Raw genomic sequence first — 6000 nt, 5'->3', positions numbered from 1 at the left:
AAATTCTCAGGCACGTGGATTACAGTGGACTCCACCGAAAATCTCTAAGAGAAAAGATCCAGGAGTAAGGACATTGTTTGCCAAAGGGGTCTTCGAAAACTACGAATGAAAAGTGGATTTCACACTTTCCTTCATGCTCTTCCAAACCATCATGCTTTTCAACAGGAAAATACACCTTTACTACAAATATAAACTTCCATGTTTGAAAAGTGCTTTCCCAGGTAAGCAGGTAAAAGTGCTTTCCCTGCTTCCCCAGGTGGAAAAGACTGCTTCTAAACAACTTAGAAGAGCCATCTTTTCACAGGTAGGGACAGTACATACTACTTCCTCTGATGCCCAATTTCCAAGCCCTGTGCTAGTCGTACAGACCTAGGTTTTTTTTGTTTGTTTTTTTGTTTTTAATTGGAGTATAGTTGCTTTACAGTATTGTGTTAATTTATACTGTACAGCAAAGTGAATCAGCTATATGTATACATATATCCCCTCTTTTTGGATTTCCTTCTCATTTAGGTCACCACAGTGCACTGAGTTCCCTGTGCTATACAGTAGGTTCTCATTAGTTATCTATTTTATACGTAGTATCAATAATGTATATATGTCAATCCCAATCTCCCAATTCATCCTATCCCCCCCCCTTCCCCCTTGGTATCCACTCATTTGTTCTCTACGTCTGTGTCTCTATTTCTGCTTTGTAAATAAGATCGTCTATACCAGTTTTTTCAGATTCCACATATATGCGTTAATATATGATATTTGTTTTTCTCTTTTTGACTTACTTCACTCTGTATGACAGTCTCTAGGTCCATCCATGTCCCTACAAATGACCTAATTTTGTTCCTTTCTATGGCTGAGTAATAGTCCATTGTATATATGTACTATATCTTCTTTATCCATTCCTGTGTTGATGGACATTTAGGTTGCTTCCATGACCTGGCTATTGTAAATGAACATTGGGGTGCATGTATCTTTTTGAATTATGGTTTTCTCAAGGTATATGGCTAGTAGTGGGATTGCTGGGTCGTATGGTAGTTCTATTTTTAGTTTTTTAAGGAATCTCCACACTGTTCTCCATAGTGGCTGTATCAATTTACATTCTCACCAACAATGCATGAGGGTTCCCTTTTCTCCACATCGTTTCCAGCATTTATTGTTTGTAGATATTTTGATGATGGCCATTCTGAACAGAGTGAGGTGATACCTCATTGTAGTTTTGATTTGCATTTCTCTAATAATTAGTGATGTTGAGCACCTTTCCATGTGTTTGTTGGCCATCTGTATGTCTTCTTTGGAGAAATGTCTATTTAGGTCTTCTGCCCATTTTTGATTGGGTTACTTGTTTTTTTGATATTGAGCTGCATGAGCTGTTTGTATGTTTTGGAGATTAATCCTTTGTCAGTTGCTTCATTGGCAAATATTTTCTCCCATTCTGAGGGTTGTCTTTTCATCTTGTTTAGGGTTTCCTTTGCTGTGCAAAAGCTTTTAAGTTTAATTAGGTCCCATTTGTTTATTTTTGTTTTTATTCTCATTACTCTAGGAGGTGGGTCAAAAAAAGATATTGCTGAGATTTATATCAAAGAGTGTTCTGCCTATGTTTTCCTCTAAGAGTTTTATGGTGTCTGGCTTTACATTTAGGTCTTTAATCCATTTTGAGTTTATTTTTGTCATACAGACCTAGTGTGTTTCCAACTGCCTAAGGAAAAAGGCGCCAGCTAGTGGTCAGGGACCCATCCTGCTCTCAGATGTGTTTTGTTTGGCCTGCATAATAAGTTTAAAAATTGGACTTGCAATATTTGTCTGCAAAAAAAAGCATCAAAAATTTTGCCCACAAAAAAAGTATCAAAAATTAACATGTGTCCAGAGTGTTCATATTATGAATAAGAGGCTGAGAATCAAAGATAGAAAATAATCTATGCTTAGGAGAACAGTGAATGTGGTAACATAAAATATCATAAAAGGGATAGGAATTTCACATCCTAGAGTTTTCTTAATAAAAATAATAAGCTGAAGGTAATACACAGCCAATCTGGACTGAGTTAGTAAAACCAGTTTAAAGGGCATTTTGAGGAATTGGATGTTTATCAGCATTTAAAAAGGAATGATAGAATAAGTTTGCTAAGTTAAATACACAGCTTTTGAGGTTATATTTCTACTGGGAAGAAATCATTTGCATCTCTAACAGACAAAAATCTATAAATTAACATTAAACGTGTGATATTTAAAAATTATAATTTGTACTATTTACATATTGTATATAAATATTACATATTTCATATGTAATTATGCAATTATCAATACATATTACAAATTACATATATAAATATATAATTACACATTACGTTTAACTATTACAATATGTAATTATGTATGTTGTAATATTATAACTTACAGATTTATCACAAAATCTGGGACTTTAGTCAGTAGTACACAGCATATCAAACAGAAGTACTTCCTCTAGATGATTAAATAATCCATGGGTGGCACTGCTAAATAATGTCCCAGTTCAATATTGTGTCTTCTCTCTGTCTTATTTCTAAGTTTTGGATAATTTAAAAAATATCTCTGGCTGTGCCACTAGAGATTATGATGGAATTGGCCTGAATAAATACTCTGGCATAATTTTTTTTAAAGCTGTCCTAAATTCATAAAATATATAAAACCTACCCATCACCATTTTGGAACTGGCTATGAAGAACCAAGCTGTGGTTGAACAAGAATCTACCAATTAAAATGTTCTGATGCATAAGATCGAGAAATGTCTCTAATTTCTATGTGTGATTGGAGCTAGGCTAACTGGGAGCCTGAATATGGAAAATAGGGATTGGGGCTGGGTTTACTTGGGGGGTTGGTGTTAACATAAGGACTGTGCAAGAGTTTATTAAGAAAAGAGAAGAGATGAAGAAACAGCCCAAAGGACAGAAGAAACAGTAAAAAAAGAGAGACAGGGATATGAATTCAGATGAAGAGACATGATGAGAATCTGGCAGTATGTTGTTCATTTATTTCTGTTACTTCTTGTGGGTTAGAAAAATCCACAGGCATGGAATTAATGGGCAAAAGTGAAGAGCATTTACAATATTAATAGATATTGCCAAAAAAATTGCAACAGTTTATACTCTCACCAGCTGCATATGAAACTGGCTGTTTCTTACATCCTTACCAGAACTATAATAGCAACTGTTTTAATCATTTCTGATATGAAAGTAAAATTTTAAAAGGTATATAAATGTTCTACATTAGATTTATTTACTTATGAGTTAGATTATTAGATTGAACATCGTTTCAAGTGTTTATTTTATTTCTCTTTCTGGTAGCTCCTTTTTACATATTTGTAGCCCATTTTTCTGTTGGGATTTAAATATTTTTCTTAGTGATTTTTAAAAGCTTTTGACTATTTAAGGACACGAGCTCTATGCTATGTAGCCAAGGACTGGGTAGGCAGAACTTTAAGATACTTCTAGATGCTTCTTTGTGAATACAGTTTAGTAACTTTCGAACAAGAAAAAGTCAGTGGAATGGCCTCTCTAAAGTTCTAAATAGGAGTCAAACAGACAGGCATTACCTCAAGGGAAGACTGTACCAGAAACATTTTTGTGGTTTAATGTGACTGTCCAAAGCCAGACATCGCTTGGGGTATTGAAACAATGACTGTTGGAAAGAGTCAGGCAAATTTGCAGAGGCACCACAAAGATAGTATTAATTCTCCTACCCAATACCTTCCGTTTTGAATTTTACTACTTTTAGAACCTCTCCCATAGATTCCCCAAAGGGAAACTCACCATGAGGGACATCCAGAGTGGATCAATATCAGGTTTCAGTGCCCATGGGTGGGGGAAAGGGAGAGCGTTGGCTCTGATACAGTGTGCAGCTGTAATTGGAGCCCTGCCTAAGCCAGACAGCCTGGAGGGCATGAGTTGGGAACAAGCTTGTGGCAAACAGCTCTACCTTGCTTGGGTTCCCAAGGTGGCGGTCACCATAGTACTGTGTGGACTAGTTACCCTTCCTCCATGGCTTCAGCCCTGGTGGAGTTGTGGACCCGTGAGGGCACCATTGTTAACAGTAGACACAGATTAACAAACTGTGCAGAGCCAGTGTTCAATAGTGACACCGTGTGGTAGCAACAGAAACTGCACTGCAGTGGGAAGGAAGCCTGCTATGAACTGATTAAATTCACCGGTAAGTTTCTCTTTTGCCTGGAGTTTGGAAGCAAGCACTTCTGGAGCCAAATGCCTCGAGGGTTCTTGGACAATTTGGAGGGGAGGGAGTATCAAGAAAGAGACATGGGACATCCCGGTAATATGACCAAGGGAATACTTTGAATAATTTCGACCTCAAATTTGAGAGTCAGGTCATACCAGTTGCATCCCATGTGTAGCAAATGTTAGTTTTGTCTCTCGTTTGGATTTTTGGGTTTTTTGCCCTTTGGCACTTTTGTAAGTCATAGAGAGTTGAACAATTTTATAGATCAATTACTTCCCTTGTGACTTCTGTATTTTTGTACTAAGAAAGGCCTTCCCCTCTCCAAGATATTATATATATGAGATACAAATCTACAGACAGTGATAGGAAAACTGTGAAAGCCTTTGAAATAGGTAAAAATGATTACTGGGTGTCCTTTCAGTGGAATACTACACAGCTCTTCAAGGTTACCTGGAAGGATACCTATGATAGAGTGGAAACCATTAGTTACCTAGTAAATGAACCACAGCCTTTCCATCTCATTATCAAATAGCCTCTTCTATTTCTCCTTGAAACTTGCCTGAGGCCCTGTTATAAGCTACAGGCCCAAATCTGGTTCTTTAGCAAAGACACACAGGCCCAGCGACTCGTGAAAAAGGAGTGTGCCAAGTGCATTAAACCATTAACACTTCAAAGAATCGACTCCTGGGTACGAGCTTCTGAGCTGACATTACTTAGACAACTTTCAAGCTGTACCTGTGGAGTGAGTGTGGATTTACACGACCGCTTTTAGTCCAGAAGCAGACAACTTTATGAAAGTAGAACATTAACCCAAGATCCAGCAGAGCAAAATTACAAGGAATGGAAGGAGATGATGAGGGAAATCTTACTGTGGCTGTGTTGAGGCTGTTTTAATACTCTTATTTTCTGGATATATAAGGAGGCCATTTCTCTTTCTTCTTAAGCTGTCTTTAATCTACAACTCAGTGGACTCTGCCTTTGTAAAGTGAAGTTAAACTCATTCAACTTCCCTCTGCCTCCAAATTAAAAAGCTCTGAGTTCCTTTACTTTTTCACAGCAAGAGAGTTATTTGCATAGTTTCCTTTCTACCAGTATATAGTTGGAATTGCATCAATTCCTTGTAATATCATATTTGTGAATGATGCTCATTTAATCAAACACCTCTGATGAACAAAGGTTGATTTTACTTATAAAGCCAATGCCTACAAAACCATCCCAGGAAAGCTGGCCTAGTACCATCCTTATAGATGGTAAGAAAGGGCACTTCCTGGAAGGGCAGGATCCTTGGAAAATTTGGGGGGAACTCAAATAGAGAGGAATTCATCCAAATTTCTAGACAGTGCAGGTGAAATATGGTGGAGTTTCTTGGGCTTGCTTTCCTAGCCTTGAGCTGGCAAATAATAGAGACTTTTAAAAGTGCAGTTCTGTGCTCCAATAGCTGTTCAATACTGCATGCTTCCGGATTTGCAAAGCAAACCCAAGAAAGCCTATGTGGTTAATTAACTCTTGCTGCACCTATGCAAATTATCAGGCCAAACCTAATGAGGCCAGCTTTTTTTTTTAATAACCAAGAATAATCTTTGAGATTTTTATGGTCGAAAAGCAGGAAGTTATTAGGAAAATTGGAAAGCATTTGAAAATTTGAAAGGAGCAAAAAAAATTACTGGGTTTACTACCTATGTAATACTAGATGTCCCTTCTGAGTTATCTGATTCTAAATGAATATTGCTTTCTTTTTTTTTTTTTTTTGGCCTTTGAGCTATTTTATAACACGGTAAATTGTAGAAAACTGATAGAGACAGA

This window comes from Balaenoptera physalus, assembly GCF_965194825.1.
Source record: "Balaenoptera physalus genome assembly, chromosome: 13".
NCBI classification, from domain to species: Eukaryota; Metazoa; Chordata; class Mammalia; order Artiodactyla; family Balaenopteridae; genus Balaenoptera; species Balaenoptera physalus.
Note: the sequence above shows the minus strand (reverse complement) of the source record.